The sequence below is a fragment of the Stomoxys calcitrans genome, chromosome 3 (genome assembly GCF_963082655.1).
Source record: "Stomoxys calcitrans chromosome 3, idStoCalc2.1, whole genome shotgun sequence".
NCBI classification, from domain to species: domain Eukaryota; kingdom Metazoa; phylum Arthropoda; class Insecta; order Diptera; family Muscidae; genus Stomoxys; species Stomoxys calcitrans.
The window spans coordinates 80,859,092-80,881,423 of record NC_081554.1 but is presented as its reverse complement, the minus strand read 5'-3'; the positions used below and the strand labels follow the sequence as shown (position 1 = coordinate 80,881,423).

The 22,332-nt window shown below is 41.3% G+C and overlaps 2 protein-coding genes across 2 annotated transcripts in view; one reads left to right on the top strand and one right to left on the bottom strand.

The window, feature by feature from the left end:
• LOC106093852 (adult cuticle protein 1) overlaps positions 1-22,332 on the bottom strand; it is a 405,361-nt gene that overhangs the window by 177,866 nt on the left and 205,163 nt on the right. The window lies entirely within an intron of this gene.
• LOC106085677 (uncharacterized) overlaps positions 13,998-22,332 on the top strand; it is a 109,284-nt gene continuing 100,949 nt past the window's right edge. Inside the window, exon 1 of the mRNA XM_013250010.2 lies at positions 13,998-14,288. The gene's annotated coding sequence lies outside the window, so the exon portion shown is untranslated. The remainder of the gene's footprint in view (positions 14,289-22,332) is intronic.

The following is a 22,332-nucleotide window of genomic DNA, read 5'->3' as shown; positions in this document are numbered from 1 at the left end:
CTCCCCCACAGTATTGTTTCAACCAAACGTAACTCAGAAAGGGCAAAGCCGATGTATGAATTTCCCAGATAACCAAAAGGATTCAAGCGATCGCATGCGATAACCATAAGAGCTAACTCTGTAGATGATCTCATTGGAAATGATTTTGAAGAGAACTGATTTCAAGGCGGGCCAAGCATGGTCTTACATCGGGGTATATAGGGAATTCAGGGGGTGGTCACCGTGGCGCACCGGTACGCATGTCCGCATATGACTCCAAACGCCTAGGTTCAAATCCCGAACAAAAATTTTTCAGCAGTGGTTATCCCGTTACTAATGTTGGCTACATTTTTGAGGTACCCTGCCATGTTGAAACTTCTCTACCAAGTGGTGTCGCTATGTGGCACAACGTTCCGACTCTGCATACTCTGCATAACCTTTAATCGGAGTGCACTCATCGATTTGAGAGAAGTATCCCCTGTTCCTTAATGGGAAATATAGAGGGACATCAGGGGGTCTTTATAATCGAAAGAGGAAACAAGTAAAAGCGTGCTAAGTTCAGCCGGGCCGAATCTTATGTACTCTCCACCATGGATCGCATTTGTCGAGTTCTTTTCCCGGCATCTCTTCTTAGGCAAAAAAGGATATAAGAAAAGAGTTGCTATGCTATTAAAACGATATCAAGATATGGTCCGGTTCGGACCACAATTAAATTATATGTTGGAGACCTGTGTAAAATTTCAGCCAATTCGTGTAAGAATTGCGCCCATTGGGGGCTCACGAAGTAAAAAAAAGAGAGATCGATTTATATGGGAGCTGTATCGGGCTACAGACCGATTCAGACCGTAATAAACACGTATGTTGATGGTCATGAGAGGATCCGTCGAACAAAATTTCAGGCAAATCGGATAATAATTGCGACTTCTAGAGGCTCAAGAAGTCAAGATCCCAGATTGGTTTATATGGCAGCTATATCGGGTTGTGATCCGATTTAAACCCTTTTTGACACAGTTATTGAAAGTAAGAATAAAATACGTCATGCAAAATTTCAGCCAAATCGGAATCGGAATTGCGCCCTCTAGAGTCTGAAGAAGTCAAGACCCAAGATCGGTTTATATGACAGCTATATCAGGCCATGGACCGATTTGAACCATACTTGGCACAATTGTTGAATATCATAACAAAACACGTCGTGCGAAATTTCATTCCAATCGGATAAGAATTGCGCACTCTAGAGGCTCAAGAAGTCAAGACCCAAGATCGGTTTATATGGCAGCTATATCTAAACATGGACCGATATGGCCCATTTACAATACCAACCGACCTACACTAATAAGATTATATTTGTGGAAAATTTCAAGCGGCTAGCTTTACTCCTTCGGAAGTTAGCGTGCTTTCAACAGACAGACGGACGGACGGACAGACGGACTGACATGGCTAGATCGACATAAAATGTCGCGACGTTCAAGAATATATATACTTTATGGGGTCTCAGACGAATATTTCCAGTAGTTACAAACAGAATGACGAAATTAGTATACCCCCCATCTTATGGTGGAGGGTATAAAAATGGAAAATTCCAAAGGCTACAGGCTTATCTGTTAACATTTTTACTCCAAGAAGAATGGCCAAACTGAACAACATGAGTATGAAGAATAGTTTGGCAACGAATAAATGTTCTTGATAGCAATAGGCCATTCACAAAGTATATCGCCTTTACAGTATAATGAGGGAGAATTTATCCACGAGGCGGTCAAGCTAATATCTCCTAATGGACGTATAAAGGGTTAGGATTACCACTGCAAACTGAAAACTTGGTAGTATGGTCTGAAGGTAGGTTAAGAGGGGAAATTCTCAAGGAGGTGGAGCCTTTAACAATGTGCATGTGTCTGCTATTAGCAGGCGTTACACGGTGCAGGTAAGGATGATAGCGAGAAAGTTTGAATAATGAGAGTGCTTTCGCATAGAGAGATCATGGCTAGTGTTGGTCAAAAGACGGTAAGAGTTACACCTCAGGGCGGCGTCATTTCACAGCTTTTAAGGTTTCTTGCAGTTGGTGTGATTCTGTTTAGATTGGTGGCAAAAGGGGCGAAGGTGTATGTGCTTATGCAGATTACATCGTCATTCTCGCTACATGTATATTTCTAGACACTATATTGGACATTCCTAGTGATGCACTTGATTGCACGGCGTCTTGGGCCGCAGATGGCGGGCTTACGGTAAATCCTAGGAAGATGGAACTGGTCTTGATCACAAGGAATTGAAGGGTTATCTTTGGAGTTGGCTAAATCGGCAAAATTTTTGGACGTTATTCTTGTACTGGAACTTGAATAGAGCCTCTCGGGAAAAGAAGGCCTTTGCGGCTCTTTTCTCCTATCAGAAGCTTATAGAAAGAAAGATGGGTCTACGACCTAGGTTGATGCACTGGCTGTACTAGGCGGTGTTAAAGCCAGTTCTGACGTATGGCTGTCATGATTGGTGGCCACTGAAGGATAAAGGGTCACATGTGCGCGATCTAGACTGGGTTAATAGGGTTGCCTTGGAATTCATAAGTGTAGCTATGAGTTCTACTGCTACAAGCTCCCTAGAGGTTATGATGGGAATCCAACCGATCGAATTGTTTATAAAGGAGTCTGCAGATATTACTCGGTTTAGACTATAACAGTTTGACCTGCTTTGGAAAACTCCAGTTAGATATACCCGTACACTGGACAGTACAGTGAAAGACCTATAGACGGACTTACAAGCAGGAATGGAAATAGAAGACTGACGACGGTATATAAGGATACCGACTCAATCCCATGGCAGCCGGTTGTACGCACCGGATTGACCCGATGGAATCTTCATCGGCAAGGGCTGCCGCCTCAGTGTACGTGTTCGTCTTTTTTCGTCATGGGAGAGGCACATCCCGGAGTGCCTTCTCCGTATGCTTCTGGTCCGTGCCGGGATTGAAAAGAACCCCGGACCATGGTTCTGTTCCGTTTGCTAGAACCGCCTTCATCATCGGTCAGTGTCGGTGAGGTGTAACCGGTGCTTGGAGTGGGTACATTTCCGTTCTTGCTCTGACCTAACTTCGCTACGGGAGTATAGTCATACTAGCTATGTCGCTAGGTGCTGTGCGAACATAGCCAGCAGTGGGTCACAAGCGTCGCCTTCGGCGTCCTCGTCGTCGAACTATGTGACCCCCCCGACCTCTCCCGTGCGGCAATTTATGCAACGACAGCACCCTAGCCCTACTATTGCCAGGCCAGTGCCGGGAAGTGTATCGTTCTTGCAGTTAAACTGCAACGGGCTGCGTGGCAAGATTGATGAGATTGTAGATGTTATGAGTCGGAAGGGCATATCGGTCGCAGCGATCCAGGAGACAAAGCTGACCAACACCTGCAGCTTGCACAGTTGTCACGGCTACAATGTGCTACGTAAGGATCGCTCAAGGAATGGAGGTGGGGGATTGGCCTTCGTTATACACCATTCCGTGCAGTATAGACCTATCTCGCCTGCGCTTGACGCTAGTGACCCATACATGGAATGTATGGGGGTAGCAGTGAGGTCTGGTACTGCCGAGATAGAGATATACAACGTGTATATACCGCCGGTTGGTAGCTGTGTCCCGATTAATGGCCAGGCCTACAGCCCCGACATAAGTGGGTTGCTATCTGGCCATAGTCGTCTGGTTCTGGGGGGTTTTAATGCACATCACTCGTCATGGCATTCTCCCCTAGGTAACGACCAGCGGGGCATAGCTTTGGCAGAGCAGATAGATAGCTCCACGTTTTGCACGGTGAATGAGGATGCCCCCACTAGGATTACGAGGAGGTGCAGCAGCTCGCCAGACATCTCAATCGCATCCTCTGATCTCCTGAGTGACGTATCCTGGCAAGCCGTCATCTCTTTGGGGTCAGACCACCTCCCCATAATCCTCACCATCGACCGACCACCCGACTTCATAACCTCTGAGCGCCGGACGTTCATCAATTACAAGAAGGCCAATTGGACTGGCTTCAGAGAGTATACCAATCGCCGCTTCAATGAACTGCCACCCCCCTCTGATGTGCCTGTGGCCGAGAGGAAATTTCGAGACATCATCAACGCAGCAGCCGCTCGCTTTATACCAGCCGGTCAAATACCCCAAGTGCGACCCAATTTCCCGGCGCAAGCAGTGGTACTCGCAAACGAGCGTGATGGGATTCGTGCTATGGATCCCGCTAACCCCAGAATCAGCGAGCTGAATCTGGAAATAAACAGGGTAGTCAACGAACATAAGCGGAATCTGTGGCTGGAACACTTGGAGCAATTTAACTTAGGCACCGGTGCAGGCAAATTGTGGGCCACTGTTAAGTCTCTCTCGAACCCCGGTAGACGGGACGACAGGACCTCAGTCACTTTTGGCGAGTTAACCGTGACTGATCCGAAGAGATGCGCCAGGTTGTTCAACCGTCAATTTATCGTGCATCCCGAGAGAGACAGGGCAAGGAGGAGAGCCATTCGCCGTATTCGTGGTCTTCGAGCCGATGAACAGCCATCACAATTTACCGTGGGCGAAGTTACGAATGTCATCCGTGGCGCCAAATCTTCCAAGGCGTTGGGCCCCGACGGAATCTCTATATTGATGCTGAAGAATCTGGATTTACCTGGAGTTGAATACCTTACCACTGTCCTTAAACTGTCATTGAACACTCTTATAGTTCCTGATGTCTGGAAAATGGGCAGAATGATCCCGCTACTGAAGCCTGGTAAAGACCCGAGTTTGGGGGAGTCGTACAGACCGATCTCCCTTCTCTCACCAGTGGCTAAGACGCTTGAGGCATTACTCCTCCCGAGCCTCGTAGGAGAATTTCCATTCGCCGAGCATCAACACGGATTTCGGAGACTGCACAGCACAACAACAGCTTTGCATGCCATCACCACACACATTTGCCGTGGCTTCAATCAACCCAGGCCATGTGATAGGACGGTCCTCGTGGCATTGGACCTATCGAAGGCATTCGACACGGTCAACCATGCCAAATTATTTGAGGACATCGCCAACACGTCCCTCCAGCCAGGCCTTAAACGTTGGGTCGCGAATTATCTGTGTGGCCGCCAGTCATTTGTGGAATTTAGGGATAAGAAGTCAAAACACCGTAGAGTGAAACAGGGAGTTCCCCAAGGTGGGGTGGTATCTCCGGCTCTGTTTAACCTCTACCTATCCTCCATCCCACCTCCTCCAGAAGGCATAGAGATCGTATCATATGCGGACGATTGTACGATCATGGCATCAGGCCCCCCACCCATTGATGACATCTGCGATAGGTTGAACGTCTACCTCAACGAGCTTGCCTCATATTTCGCTGCAAGAAATCTGAAGATATCCGCCACCAAATCTTCAGCCACACTGTTCACTACAAATACGCGTGAGGTGAATTCTGAGCTGATTGTGATGGTCGATGGAGAAATGATTCCGACCATCAAGTGTCCCAAAATACTTGGCGTCACATTTGACAGCTCCTACACTTTCTCCCCACATGCCACAGCAATCTGCAATAAAGTCAAAAGTAGAAACAAGGTCCTCAAGTCACTCGCTGGCAGCACTTGGGGTGCAGACAAAGAAACCTTGTTGACCACGTACAAAGCAATTGGCCGGTCTGTGGTAAGTAATGCAGCGCCAGTGTGGTCTCGTCAACTTTGTGACACGCAGTGGAATAATATTCAGATCTGTCAGAATGCCGCCCTCCGAACTGCGACGGGCTGTCTCCTTAGTTCTCATGTGGACCACCTCCATCAGGAGACAAAGATCCTACCAGTGCGAAGACATAACTACATGCTGTCTAAGCAATACCTTTTGGGCTGTTATCGCAGAAATCATCCAAATCATCATCTTTTGGATAGACACCCACCCCCCAGAAGCCTTAAGGTAGATCTACACGATCTAGAGCGTGAGGTCCAGCGCTACAAGAGAGAACCTCTAGATCAAGCGGCATATCAAGCGGGTCTGAACAACATTCATGCAGACACGGTAGCAGACGCGTTAATTGGCTACCGGGTGAATGTAGTCCTTGGAGAACGACCGCCACCCATTGCACCCGAAGAAATCGACCTCCCCCGGCAAACCAGAGTGGTTCTGGCTCAATTACGTTCCGGCAGATGCAGCCGCCTCAATTCCAACAGAGCTAGGATTGATGCCGACGTGCAAGATGTATGTCCCGATTGTAACCAGGGACCGCACGATACACGTCACCTGTTTAACTGCCCGGCCAGACCCACTCGACTCAGACCCAGATCCCTGTGGTCGCACCCCACACTCTTGACACTCAACAGAATCAAGCAGACGAAAGATAGCACACAATAAACTGCTACAACAACAACAACCGACTCTGACGCAATGGCTAAAAGGTGAAATTAGTTTTACGGATATTATCGGAGACCACCGTAGCGCAGAGGTTAGCATGTTCGCCTATGACGCTGAACTCTTGAATTGGAATCCTGGCGAGACTATCAGAAACAAGTAAAATGGCGTTAAGTTCGGCCGGGCTGAACTTTGGATACCCACCACTTCGGTTATATATGTAAATCATGTTTCGTCAAAATCCGGTGAAAAATGCATACCTGATGCCCCATAGCAGCTATTTAGACATTTAATCCGATTTAGACCAAATACTTAAAAGTAAAAGTCATTGTTCAATTGCGCGTTTTATGAGGCCAAGACTTTAAATCGAGATATAGGTCTATATGACAGCTATATCCAAATCTGGACCGATTTGGGCAAGTTTCAGAAAAATATCGAAAAACCTAACACAAAGCACTGTCCGAAATTTCGGCGACATCGGACAATAAATGCACCTTTTATGGGCCCAAAACCTCAAATTGAGGGATCGGTCCATATGGCAGCTATGTCCAAACCAGAACCGATAAGGGCCAAATTGAAGAATGATGTCAAAGGACCCAACACAACTCACTGTCCCAAATTTGGGCGACATCGGACAGTAAACGCGCTTTTTATGGCCCCAAAACCTTAAATCAAAAGATCGGTCTATATGGCAGCTACAATATATCAAAATCTGGACTGATCTGTGCCATATTGCAGAAGTATGTCGAGGGGTTTAGCCTAACTCACTGTCCCAAACTTCGGCGACATCGGACAATAAATGCGGATTTTATGGGCCCAAAACTTTAAATCGAGAGATCGGTCTAATGGCAGCTATATCCAAATTTGAGCCGATCTGGCCCAAATTGAAGAAGGACGTCGAAGAGCCTAAGACAACTCACTGTCCAAACATTCAGTGAAATCGGATAATAAATGTGGCTTTTATAGACCTAAGGCAATAAATCGGAGTAGGAGGCTATAGAGTCTATATAAGCAGCTATAATCAAATCTGTACCAATCTGGGCCAAATTAACAAAGGATGTCTAAGGACCTAAGACAACTCACTGCCCCAATTTTCAGCAAAATCGGATAATAAATGTGGCTTTTACGGGGCTAAGACCCTAAATCGGAGGATTGATCTATATGGCAGCTATATCCAAATCTGGACCGATCTGAGCGAAATTGACGAATAATGTCGAAGGGCCTAACACAAATCACTGCCCCAAATTTCAGCAAAATCGGATAATAAATGTGGCTTTTGTGGATGTCGAAGGGGCTAACCCAACTTACTGTCTCAAATTCCAGCAAAATCGGATAGTAAATATGGCTTTTGTGGGCCTAAGACCCTAAATCGGCGGATCTGTCTATATGGGGGATATATCAAGATACAGTCCGATATAGCCCATCTTCGAACTTATGGACAAAAAAAAAAATCTGTGCAAAGTTTCAGCTCAATATCTCTATTTTTAAAGACTGTAGCGTTATTTCAACAGACAGACGGACAGACGTATAGAGGGACGGACAGACAGACGCCTATGACGCTGAACGCCTGGTTTCGAATCCTGGCAGGAACATCAGAAAATTTTCAGCGGTGGTTATCCCCTCCTAATGCTGACGACATTTGTGAGGTACTTTGCCATGCAAAGACTTCTCCCCAAAGAGGTGTCGCTCTGAGGCACGCCGTTCGGACTCGGCTATAAAAAGGAGGTCCCTTATCATTGAGCTTAAAATTGAATCGGACAGCACTCATTGATTTGTTAGAAGTTTTCCCCAGTTCCTTAATGGAATGTTCATGGGCAAATTTGAATTTACAGCAGGAGTTTAATATGAACATTTCAGATATAAACATGATGAATATGATCTATACAATATTTTTATAGACGCTTGTGCCAAAACTGAAAAAACGCACAAAAGTTTTGCTAGCATAATTCAAAGGACAGCCCACACTTTCCGTTTACATTTTATGTTTCTCTCAAAATAACCCTTTTTACTGATTCAAAGACAAAAGCATTGTTATAGCAAATTGGAACATTTCAGTACATTTTCTTTAACGGACGTCAATGGTCTCAGGTTGCCATTAAAATAAAGGATCTAAGCAGTGGCTTGGCATTCAGTTTCCTTTAAGTTTCCCAAAGGCCTTGTATAAAACCTTTTAACTCTTTATAAGCGTCACTGCTTAAAAACAAATTCTGTCGTGTAATGAAATGATATGAGGCATGAACATGGACAAGCATATACACACACACACACACCAGAGATTTTGTTGGCAAATGACACACAGTTTTAGACACATAATAATAGTACGAATAGAGAGACGAGCTATATGGTGGCCTAAACCCAGATAAGCATCAACGGCATATTCCTGGATTAGTATGTCTTGATAAGTTTCCAAATGTTTCAGAAAATGGGACACAAAAACGTCAACTGCCTATAAGCAACATTGAGAGTACATTCTTGTCTAACTTGTGGCTGTAGACGAAGAAACACAGAAATCAAGCCATACGCCGCCTGTCACAAATGATATATGGCATTGTCATCACCCAAAACAAGAAGAAAGAAAAGTCACACACAAAACAATCATCAAAAATCCAGTTTTCTTTTATACACATGTGCCTCTGCCTCACAAGCAGCTTTACTTTAATATTAAAGACATCTTGTTATGGCACTGTTGAAAATAAAACTCATTGAGTAGTATGGTAACAGGGACTTAAGAATTTGAATGATTTTGTATGGTAGGATCGAAGGATAAATTTGTCACACAGTGGTTGAATTTTTTAACTGAAAGACAATTGTACATAAGATAAGGGGCCCTTACATGACTGCAAATAATATCAGACAAATAGTTGCACAATTGGAGATTACTGGTATTAGTATCTTGGTAATGAAACAACATGCCAAAATGGGACAATAGGCATCTACCTGCATGATGCACTGTTACAGGGCTTCCATCAGTTGCTCCTGTGAGCACAGGGTTCTCAACTGCACTCAGACTAGAACCAAAGTTGTGGGGACTTCCTAACTCACATGATGCTAGAAAATTAAAGCACAAATCCCAGTAGAAGTTTTATTATGACTAGCCAACCCCAGCACGTTCCGCTATGCCTTCTACAATACACAGAACCAAAATGTACCTATATTTCTAATCTAAACTTCTAGGTCTTTGGATGCGCTCGTACCTTTACTTCAAATATACTCCACATTGTTGCCATACACAACTTGCCAATACCTTTTGATTGAATGCAGTGCACTTTCCAAAAGATAAGATTGTGCAGCCGCACAGGTATTCTTCTTAAATTTAAGCCCTTCTAGCTGACCCTGGCCCGCTCCTCTGCGCCTTCTTTTACTTTATATGGAGCAAAAGTTTCCTTAGAATATTTATTTTCGACAATTAAAGATCTTTTTGTGAAATACCATGCTACGAAAATAGTATATCGCTTGACTAACAGTTTAACAATATAAGTGCCTTTGGCTGAATGCCATATGATCTTTATTGGTCTACGAATTTAAGTTTGGATGTAAGGTGAACTCCATTCTTAAACTGCTTCATTTCAGCCCGATGCACTCATGATGTCTGATTTAGTGGTGTCTTCGGGGGAGAGGTGGTCCCCCAGATACTTGGCCCTGAAAAACTATCATCATCGTGCTCTTCTCTCAAATACCATTTATTTAAACCCCATCTTGCAATTGGCTTATAAGGAGTTTACAGGATGAGGTGTCCTCCAAACACATGGCCCCAAAATAGGTTATCAAATTCGTTTTCTAATCTCAAATACCTTTTATTGAGCTACATATTGGCATGGTTTTTGTTTCCTTTGGGGGTGTTATGGGAAAGGGGTGATGACCTAAATACACGGTCCTACATTTGGATATCTAATTCGTATTCTACTCCCAAATACCTTTATTTGAGCCCCATATTGCGATGGTCACTAAAAAATTGCTATTTGTGAGGTATTTTGGGTATCGATTCTTGCGCAAATGGGTGTCAATACTTGCTCTACTCCCTAAAACCTTTCATTTAAGCTCCACATTGACATGGTGGGTAAATATGCCCGATGTTGTGTTTTGGCGATTGGGTGGTCCCCCAAACACTAAGCCCGGAAAATATATCAGCAACGTGCTCTATTCTCATATATCTATATATTAATTATTTGAACCCCATATTGCCATTGGCCTCAAAATTGGATACCAAATTCGTTTTCAAATCTCATTTAAACTCCTTATTGCAAAAGTCCGCAAATATGTCCGGTTTGGGGTATTGGCCCTTAAAACTATAAATATTTAGTTCCACTCTCTTTACTACCCAAATTGTCTTGGTGAGCAAATATGTCCTATTTGGGGGTTGTTATGGTGGTGGGACGTCCCCTACACAGTTGGTCCCTAATGTTGATATCAGATACGTGGTCTACCAAAGACCTTTAATTTGAGCCCCATATTTCCATAGTCGGCAAATATGACCGGCTTGGGGGGTGTTTTGGGGGATGGGCGGCCACTCAGTGAGTTGACCTTGAAAATATATATCGGATTCGTGTTCCACTTTAAAAGCCCTCTTATTTGAGCATCATATTGTGGGGGTGGGGTAGCCCCATAGACACTTTTCTCGAATATTGATATCAAATTCGTGCTTCACTCCCAAAGACCTTTCATTTGAGCCCCATATTGGTATGGTCGTAAATTTGTCCTTTTTGGGGGATGTTTTTGGGGAGAGGCGGACCCCCAAACACTTGGTCCCATATTTGGATATATGGTTTGTATTCTACATTCAAATACCTTTTATTTAAGCCCCATATGCACATGGTCAGTAAATAAGTCCTGTTTGGGGGTTGTTTTGGGAAAGGGGTGGACCCCCAGAAACGTGGTCCCAAATTTGGATATCCGATTCGTATTCTATTCGCAAATACCTTTCATTTGAGTCCCATATTGCCATGGTCGGTACAAATGTCCGATTTAGTGGTGTTTTGGGGCTTGGGGTGGTATCCCTAGCACTTGGTCCGACAATTGGATATCAGATACGTTTTCTTATCCCAAATACCTTCCATTTGAGTCCCATATTGTCGTGATTGGTTTAAATATATGTTTGGTAGGTTTTAGGGTGGGGCAGCACCCCTAGGTACCCCATCCGAAATTTGGATATCAAATTTTTATTTTTAGGGTACTATATGAGAGCACACAAAATTTCGCTTAAATCGCACCACCCATCTCCGAGATCTGGCTTTTCTGAAAATTAGGTTAAGGGGGAGGGTTCGCCCCCCCTTCAGATATCAAAAAATGTAGTCCCCTATTTTCTTCACGGGATCATTATGCATCATCTGTGAAAATTTCAAGAAAATCGGTTCAGCCGTTTCTGAGTCTATAAGGAACACACAAACAAACAAACAGACAAACAAACAAGCAAACAAACCCACAAACAAACACACATTGTTTTTTATATATAAGATAGCTGTCATGGAGGCCACCGTAGCGCAAAGGTTAGTATGGCCGCCTATGACGCTGAACGCCTGGGTTCGAATCCTGGCGATACCATCAGAAACAATTTTCAGCGGTGGTTTTCCCCTCCTAGTGCTGGCAACATTTGGAAGGTACTATGCCATGTAAAACTTTTCTCCAAAGAGATGTCGCATAGCGGCACGCCGTTCGGCCTCGGCTATAAATAGGAGGTCCCTTATCGTTGAGCTTAAAACTTAAATCGGACTGCCCTCATTCATATGTGAGAAGTTTGCCGCTGTTCCTTAGTGGAATGTTCATGGGCAAAATTTGCAATTTGCATAGCTGTCATATAGACCGATCTGACGATTTAGGGTCCTAAGCCCATAAAAGCCGCAATTATTACCCGATCTCGATGGAATTTTAAATGGTGAGTTGGTTTAAGCCGCCTGACATCCGACCTGAATAGGGTTAATAACAGACAGCCATATATACCGATATAGCTGCCAGTTAGACCGATCTGCCAATCCAGGGTCTTAAGCCCATAAAAGCAGCAATTATTCCCGATCTCGCTGAAATTTGAAATGATGACAGCTAATTCAGATATAACTGCCATATAGTCCGATATTCAAATTTAGTGTCATAATCGCATAAAAAGAGGATTTCTTGAACGATTGCACTGAAACAATGACTTGTATAAGAGAGTATAAGAGTTCTCGGGACCTCAATCAAATATGATCCAGACCAGCCCCGATTTGCATCTCCCAATGGATACGGTAATATGGTTATGGTTATTCAAAGTTCAGCACGGTCTAACTAAACATGTTTTTACTTGTTTTGTGATGTTTTAGCCAGGATTGCGGCCTAGTCTCTCAGCGTCATAGGCGGACAAACTAACCTCTGCGTTATGGTGGACCCTAAACTGATATTGTCGCCATATAAAATGATTAGTGGTTTTGAATTTGTGTACTCCAAGGGGCCTGAAATTTCACTGAAATTTGTCACAAGGACTTTTGTTCTGACTTCCAACATTCGTGTCAAGCATGATGCGAATCGGCCAATATAATGATATAGCGCCCATATAAACCGATTCCCGCATTCGATATCTTGAGCCATTAGAATCTTCAATTTTCATCGAATTTGACTTCTTGAGCTCCTAGATGTCTCCATTTTAACCTGATTTGGTCGAAACAAGACTTCTGCTATGACTTTCCAGCCTATGTTCCAAGTGTGATACGAATCGGTTTTTATACTGAAATGGGCCTGCTTAAATACCGATACCCCGATATGACTTCATGAGACCATAGAAGCCACAATCAACTCTTGCTTTGATTGTTGCAAAATTACTCAAATACGAACTAAGCTAATATAGGAAAATTTTGAATAAAATCAATTTTGATGGTCAAACAAGATTATCGGCCCGGCCGAACTTAGCACATTTTGTTTTGCTTACGAAGAAATTATTCTTCGGAATAATTACAAAAATACACAAAACAAATAGGGAAAAAAAGGAATAATTTTTTTCTATCCCGAAAAAATTCTGAGAAACTAGGTTCATGCAAACTCTGAAGGTCGGTGCCATCAATTAGACGTGGAAAAATATTACCATAACTGTTGCTGTCTGAGACGACAGCATGTGGAACACCAGGTATTATTTTTCATGCTTTATTTACCAGCTAATATAAATATCTACACATGCACATATCCATATCTATGGGAGCAAAGAGAAGACCAATTTAACACTTGCGGATAATGCGGTCGAATTAATGACATTAACATTTACAACATGGCCGAAAACTTGTCACGTAGTTTTCCCTCCTGGCAGAGGAAAAAAACTTGAAATTCATTGATAAAAATTACCTTCATTGTTACTCCTTCATTCATTCACGTAGTCACACCACACCCAAAACCCCCACACACTTTCTGGCTCGCCTCTTACAATCGAAGCTTTTACTACGTTTAGATAAAGCTTTTATCTGATAAGACCATGGAGCTTTCGAAACGCATTGTCCTTACGTTAGCAGAGTCTATGTGGTGTGTGCGTGTGTGCCTATGAATGTCAACACAAATGAGGGGGATTTTGCATTCGTATGCCTTGAAGGTGGTAGCCTTCGTAGCTACGCATCGTTCGTGTCTTTCTATTGGCCACTTGTTGTTGCAAACAAACGGCGCGCTTTTTATTGTCGTTACTTTGTTTTGTTCGTCGTTGTCCGAAGTCACAGTGATTGTGTGAAGAAATAAAAGCGGCTGACACATCTTGAAATTCTTACATTTAACCGTCAACAACGCGTTGTTCAACAAGTGTTCGTTCATTCGCAAAACTGGTCAGTGCATCAATAAAATACAAGGATAAAATAATAAAAAAAAAGGAAAAACCCAAGTCAAGGGTTCTGGGAAATATTAAAACGCACTCATTTGAAACAAAACAAATTCGTTTGTGCGGTGAATAATAAACTAATGTGAAAAAAACTAATTAGATTTCATACTCCACTGTGAAATTCGCTAAAAACTCAAAGGATTGGCGTTTTTAAATTCAAAGAAAAAAGTGAGTTCAAAAATTTTTTAAAAATATATTTTAAAAAGTATGAAACATTGAGGGAAAACTATGTGACAAGTATGAAATATTTGTGGAATAATTTCATTTTTTAAAAAAAAATTTCAGTGAAAAACTTACTGAAGCATCGGTAATTTGAAAGCTACAAAATTCTTGCTGAAGTAAAGTGACAAAAAATTCTTAAAAATATTTTAAAAAGTTTTTGTGAAACATTTTTATCAAAGGAAAATTTGTTAAATATCCCATACTGTATTTTACAGTTTTGAGAAAAAATATGTAAAATATTTACTCAAAAATTTTTAGAATAAATTTAACGTTAACGACGGTGTTTTAAGGCATCAATGCTCACAGCACACATTGTTGATCAGGTGGACAAAAAAATTAAAAAAAAATATTATGAAATTATTTACTAATCGTTTAAAACACTTCAAATGAAAAGAATCTCAAGAAAATGTTTATCCTAATGCCCCCTTCAACTAATTGGTGTTTTCGCAAAAAGGTTTAATAATAAAAAACAGTAAGGAAAGGCAAAAGTCGGGCGGAGCCGATTATATAATACCCTACACCACTGAATCTATGTAATACTTTAAATATATAGCACTCATATCCAAATCAAGTCAGACTTTAATTTTGCATACCTATTGAAATATCAATTTTCTTTCGATGGTACGAAAAGTGTGGCTTCTACAGCCTTAAAAGTCGAAACGCATAAAAGATATATATGGGAATTTCATCTAAATCGATTTTGATGAAATTTTGCACACGTATTGAGATGTCAATTAAACCATCTTATGAAAAATTTTGTAGAGATCGGACCAAAATTGTGGTTTCTACAGCCTTAAAAGGCCATATCGGATGAAAAATATATATGGGAGCTATAACTAAATCTGGACCGATTTTTACGAAACTTTTCACACATATGAGGACGTGGAATAAAACGGCCCGAGCCAAATTTTTTAAAGATCAGATCAAAATTGTGGCTTCTACAGCTTTAAAAGGGCATATCGGATGAAAAATATATATGGGAGTTGTATCTAAATCTGGACCGATTTTTATGAAATTGTGCACACATATTGGAACGTCACAAAAAGCACTTCGTGCCAAATTTTGTAAAGATCGGACCAAAATTGTGCCATCTACAGCCTTTATAGGTCAAATCAAACGAAAGTTATATATGGGAGCTACATATAAATCTGATCCGATTATGATGAAATTTTGCACACATATTAAGACGTCACAAAAAGCACTTTATGCCGAATTTAGTAGAGATCACATCAAAATTGTGGCTCCTACAGCTTTAAAAGGGCATATCGGATGAAAGAGATATATGGGAGCTATATCTAAATCTGAACCGGTTTAGATAAAATTTTGCACACATCTTAAGACGGCACAAAAAGCACTTTATGCCGAATTTGGTAGAGATCGCACCAAAATTGTGGCTCCTACAGCTTTAAAAGGGCATATCGGATGAAAGATATACATGGGAGCTATATCAAAATCTGGACCGATTTTATTAAAATTTTGCAAGCATTTTGGGTCGTTAAAAAAAACACTTCGTTCCAAATTTTGTAAGGATCGGACCAAAATTGTGGCTTCTACAGCCTTAAAAGGCGATATCGGATGAAAGATATATATGAGAGCTACATATAAAACTGATCCGATTATGATGAAATTTTGCACACATATTGGGACGTTACAAAAAGCACTTCGTGCCAAATTTTGTACAGATCGGACTAAAATTTTAACTTTTACAACCTTAATAGGTCAAATCAGATGAAAGTTATATATGGGACCTATATCTATATCTAAACCGATTTAGATGAAATTTTGCACACATCTTTAAACTACGCAAAAACCACTTTGTGCCAAATTTGATAGAGATCGCACCAAAATTGTGGCTCCTACAGCTTTAAGAGGCCATATCGGGTGAAAGAGATATATGAGAGCTAAATATATCTAAAACTGAACCGATTTCTATGAAATTTATTAGTAATGTCGAAAGTCGTTAGCGAATCCTTCCTGCCAAATTTCGAAAAAATCGGTTAACAAATGACCGTTTTATTGCATTATTACCGCAAATCGATTGAACATATTGTATATATGGGAGCTATATTCAAATCTGAACCGATTTTTTCCAATTTCAATTCGTCTCTAGGCCAAAAAACATACCTGTATCAAATTTTAAGACGATCGGATGAAAACTGCGACCTGTGCTTTGTACACAATTTAACATGGACAGACAGATGGACAGACGGACATAGCTAAATCGAATCAAAAACAAGATTCTGAGTGGATAGGTATATTCATCAATGGGTCTCTCCCTCTTCCTTCTGGGTGTTACAAACAAATGTACTAAGTTATAATACCCTGTACCACAGTAGTGGTGAAGGGTATAACAAATAATAGCGTGCAAAGTTCAGCCGGGCCGAATATTATATACTCTCCACCAAGGATCACATTTGCTGTTTTTTTTTACCCTAAAAAGAGATATTTAGCCAAACAAAGGATAAAAGAAAATAGTTGCTGTTCTATTGAAATTATGGTATGTTCTATATCAAATTATGGTCCGATTCAAACCATTATTGAATTGAATGAGGGAGACCATAATAGAAGTCATTGTGTAATATTTCAACCAATTCGGATAAGAATTGCGCCCTCTGGGGATTCAAGAAGTGAAATAGGAAGATCGGTTTATAGGTGAGATGTATCAAGCTATAGACCGATTCAGACCGATTTGATACAAAATTTCAGCAAAATCTGGTAATAATTGCGCCCTCTATAGACTCACGAAGTCAAGATCCCAGATAAGTTTATATGACAGTTTATAGACCGATTTGAACCAAACGGCAAACATGTCAAGCGAAATTTCAGCCAAATCGGAAAAAAATTGCGCCCTCTAGTGGCTTAATAAGTCAAGATTCAAGATCGCTTTATATAGCAGCATATCAACCGATTTGAAGCATACAGTTGTTGAAAATCATAACAAAACATCTCTTACAAAATTTCAGCCAAATCGGATTGGAAGTGCGGCCTCTAGAGGTTCAAGAAGACGAGACCCCAGATAGCTTTATATGACAGCTATATCAGGTTATATACCGATTTAAACCACACTTAGCACAGTTGTTGGAAGTTATAACAAAATACCTCATGCAAAATTTTAGTTAAATCGGATGATCGGATGAAACCAAAGTGGCTCAATTCCTTTAATAATTCAAGAAGTCAAGACCCAAAATCGGTTTATATTTCAGGTATATCAGGTTATGTACCGATTTAAGTCATACTGAGCACAGTTGTTGGAAGTCGGAACAAAACAAACCATGCAAAATTTCACCCAAACCGGATAAGAACTGAGCAGTCTAGAGGCTCAAGAAATCAAGATCCCAGACCGTTGTATATGACAGCTATATCAAGCTATAGACCGATTTCAACCATCATAAAGAACACTTCGTGCAAAATTTAAGCCAAATTTGTTAAGAATTGCGCCCTGTAGTGGCTCAAGAAGTCAAGATCAAAGATCGGTTTATATCGACCGATATGGCCCGATATGAGCCACACTAGTAAGAATTATTTGTTCAAAATTTCAAGCGGCCAGCATTTCTCCTAAGAAGGTTAGCCTGCTTTCGACAGAGAGAAGGACGGACGGACGGACATTGCTAAATCGACTTAAAATGTCACGACGATCAAGAATATATATACTTTATAGGATCTTACACGCATATTTCGAGGAGTTACAAACAGAATGTCGAAATTTGTATACCCCCTCCCTATGGTGGAGGGTATAATAAACAAGTGAAAGAGTGCTACGTTCAGCCGGGCCGAATCTTGGGAACCAAAGATTAATTTGTAGGGCATAATTTTATTCCACATATCAAAATTAAAGATTCTAAGAACCGAACAAGGATAATGGTGAGACCGATCAATATGAAAGCTATATCAGGTTATAGACCGATTTGGACCGTACTTAGTTGTTGGAAGTCTTAACAAAACAGTACCTGCAAAATTTCAGCCGAATCGAACAAAAATTGCGGCTTGTACGGGCTCAAGAAATCAAATCGTCGGTCGTTTATATGGGAGCTATATCAGGTTATAGACTGATTTGGACAAAACAGTACAAAACAGCACGTACAAAATTTCAGCCAAATACATTTACAGAAAGCGCAAAATACCTGGGTGTTTTGCTGGAGAGGAATTGAACTTCAAATCCAACATTTTGGAAATAGCAAGAAAGGCAATTCTTGACCTATACACCTGCAAGAAAGCCATTGGTAAAAGTTAGGGATTTAGACCGCGTGTCATGCATTGGGTATATACTGCAGTTGTCAGACCTATAATGCTATATGGTGTTGTGGTCTGGTGGAAGGCGCTTCAAAAGTCCACCTACTACTCTATAATTTACGGGATCCAAATATGGCTTTTTGTGCATCACAGCTACACTGAGGACAAAATCACTTGAGGCACTGAGTTTATTTCTATATCTAATGCCTCTGGACATTGAGGCTGCTCTAAAGATCTAGAACTGGTCATATTGAAAAGGTTACCCGACCACTGCAGTGTGTATCAAGCGGAGATCCTTGCAATTGAGGAAGTGATGGAATGGCTAGGATATAATGTCATTACGACGATTGCCATAAATATCTTCTCAGACAGCCAGGCAGCCATTAAATCCCTGGAGAACGTATTTATGAACACAAAACCGCCCTCGGCTATCGCAGAACTCTCAACGAGTGGCTGAACAGTTAAAAATTCACCTGTTCTGGGTGCCTGGCCACAGAGATATCCCAGGGAACTGCAAAGCGGAAGAGATTGCGAGACTAGGAACTACCCTACACATTCCAGCGATACTGGAATCTGGAGGTATGCCTCTAGCGACATTTCAGCTAAGTTTTCAGCACCAGGACCGAAGGACAAGGAATGATGGATGGTCTCAAAGAGGGTGCAATAAGCATTCCAAAACTATGTGGATTAATCTAGACTTAAAGAGGTCTACCGCTTTGAAGTCATTGGCTTGAACAGTCGTCTCAGTCATTGTGTCCGTCACGATAGGTCACTGTCTAATCGGAAAACATGCTGACAGACTGAAGGTTGCCAGCAACGAATTTTGCAGAAGCTGTGAGGACATCGAGGAAGAAGAGCCCATAGAACACCTTTTCTGTGTGTGTTCCACTTTAGGTTCTCATTTCTTTGAGAACCTGTCTGATTTAGCAGATGTGAACATTGGCAAGTTATTGGGCTTTTTAAAGCTATCTGGATGGTTCAAAGGTAGGAACTAGAAGGCATCTTCCTTCTTCTGCTTCTGTGGTATTACCATAGACGAAAACGTCTAAGTGAGTCTGATGGCAGACTGCCACTTAAACCTAACCTAACCTACCTGTGGTTAGGTGGGGAGGCCACCATAACGCAGAGGTGGGGAGGCCACCGTAGGGCAGAGGTTAGCATGTCTGCCTATGACGCTGGACGCCTGGGTTCGAATCCTGGCGAGACCATCTGAAACAAGTATACCCTCCACCATGGATCGCATTTGTCGAGTTCTTTTCCCCGCATCTCTTCTTAGGCAAAAACAGGATATAAGAAAAGATTTGCTCTGCTATTAGAGCGATATCAAGATATGGTCCGGTTTGGACCACAATTAAATTATATGTTGGAGACCTGTGTAAAATGTCAGCCAATTGGAATAAGAATTGCGCCCTTTTGGGGGCTTAAAAAGTAAAATAGAGAGATCGATTTATATGGGAGCTGTATAGGGCTATAGACAGATTCAGACCATAATAATCACGTATGTTGATGGTCATGAGAAGATCCGTCGTACATAATTTCAGGCAAATCGGATAATAATTGCGACCTCTAGAGGCTCAAGAAGTCAAGATCCCAAATCGGTTTATATGTCAGCTATATCAGGTTTTCATCCGATTTCAACCTTATTTGGCACAGTTCTTGAAAGGAAGAATAAAATACGTCATGCAAAATTTCATTCCAATCGGATAAGAATTGCGACCTCTAGAGGCTCAAGAAGTCAAGACCCAAGATCGGTTTTAATGGCAGCTATATCAGGTTATGAACCGATTCCAACCATACTTGGCACAGTTGTTGGAAATCATAACAAAACACGTCGTGCAAAATTTCATTCCAATCGGATAAGAATTGCGCACTCTAGAGGCTCAAGAAGTCAAGACCCAAGATTTATGGCAGTTTATATGGCAGCTATATCAAAACATAGACCGATATGGCCCATTTACAATACCAACCGACCTGCACTAATAAGAAGTATTTGTGCAAAATTTCAAAATAAGTATACCCCCCATCCTATGGTGGAGGGTATAAAAATGTTCAGTGGTGGCTTTCCCCTCCTAATGCTGGCAACATTTGTGAGGTACCATGCCATGTAACACTTCTCTCCTAAGAGGTGTCGCACCATGAACATTCCACTAAGGAACAGGGGCAAACTTCTCATCTATCAATGAGTGCAGTCCGATTCAAGTTTAAGCTCAATGATAAGGGGCCTCCTTTTTATAGCCGAGTCCGAACGGCGTGCCGCAGTGGGTCACCTCTTTGGAGAGAAGTTTTACATGGCATAGTACCTCACAAATGTTGCCAGCATTAGGAGGTGAAAGCCACCGCTGAAAATTTTTTCTGATGGTCTCGCCAGGATTCGAACCCAGGCGTTCAGCGTCATAGGCAGACATGCTAACCTCTGCGCTACGGTGGCCTTGCTAATGCAGTTGTTCGATTAACTATGCCGGTTAACGTAAACGAACACCACGACCTTAAGGCGCGGTAGACAGAACATCACAGAAGATAATTCTTGCATTGGTGAGGCACCCTAGTAAGGGCAAGCGGACTAGAAGTTTCGATTGTTACAAAACAAAGGTTACACCCTTTCTTTATTTGATGATAATTTTAAATTCCGTAACCATTTTCTGTTAATTTTCCACATTTTTTTTTTCTTCCTAAATCGCCTATTAATTGGGAAAGTTGTAAGCAAAAGAATGCAATGATTATTCGTTTAGTTTTATCTATATGGCTCTTCAAATAGTTGACATCGAATTACTAACTAACAATTAAACCATAACGTTGAACAATACTACATACTCATTGACACGCAACAAGGGATTAGCAGCTGTATTCTGACGCAATTCTCTACTGAATTGTACCATTTTGACCCAGTCACAACAACTGTGTGTTGCATATCGTGTTACTTGTATATCTACAACAAACCCCCCAAACTTCACTCCAACTCTTGGGTATTGTAAGAAATTCTGTGGAAACGACAAAAAGGAAACCAAATTCGACATGTTGATGGTTAGCAACTTCAAGCACATGTGATTCATTCGTATTGTATTGCTGTCTAACGTAGCAAACAAAAACAGTATGTTATGAAACAACTCAACAAGTTGTAAGCAATAATCCTTTTCTTGGTAACACTTAAATGAAACCATAATAATTGGCAGAGGAAAATTTTGTATAAAATTGCCTTGTTAAAGCCTCATTGAAATAAAACTATATAACCCTTTAATTTGCCAAATGGAAAGGTGACTAAGTGCTCAAATAATCTCTTTGCCATAACAAGTTTTGAGAGAGTTATGTGATGATAGGCAATCGTTGTATAATTGCATAGCACTTGGCATACATGAAGAAATTTAATTAAAAGTTTTAGCACTTTAAGTATTGTTAGGCTAAACTACACACTGTCAATGTGTAAATCAGTAAATGTTGCTTAAATATTGTTTTTAGTTAAGTACTTACTGGTATGTTTACATTACGTATGCTACTTTAAGGAAATAAACTTCGTACAAGGGGGCGTATAAGTGTTTTCGCCCACTATGAATAATAACTCATACGCATTGCAGTACTCATTTCAAAATGGAATCAAGCAATTATACCCTTTAAGATTGTTAGCTGACTTTGGGTTTAGTCTACATAGTACAAAGTAATAGTTTTTACAGCCAGTTTTTTTTCATAGCCATCACGCAGTGGCCCAAGTGAACACTGTTCCATGAACATAGCATTAAATAAATCCTGCACAGATAGTTTTTTTTTT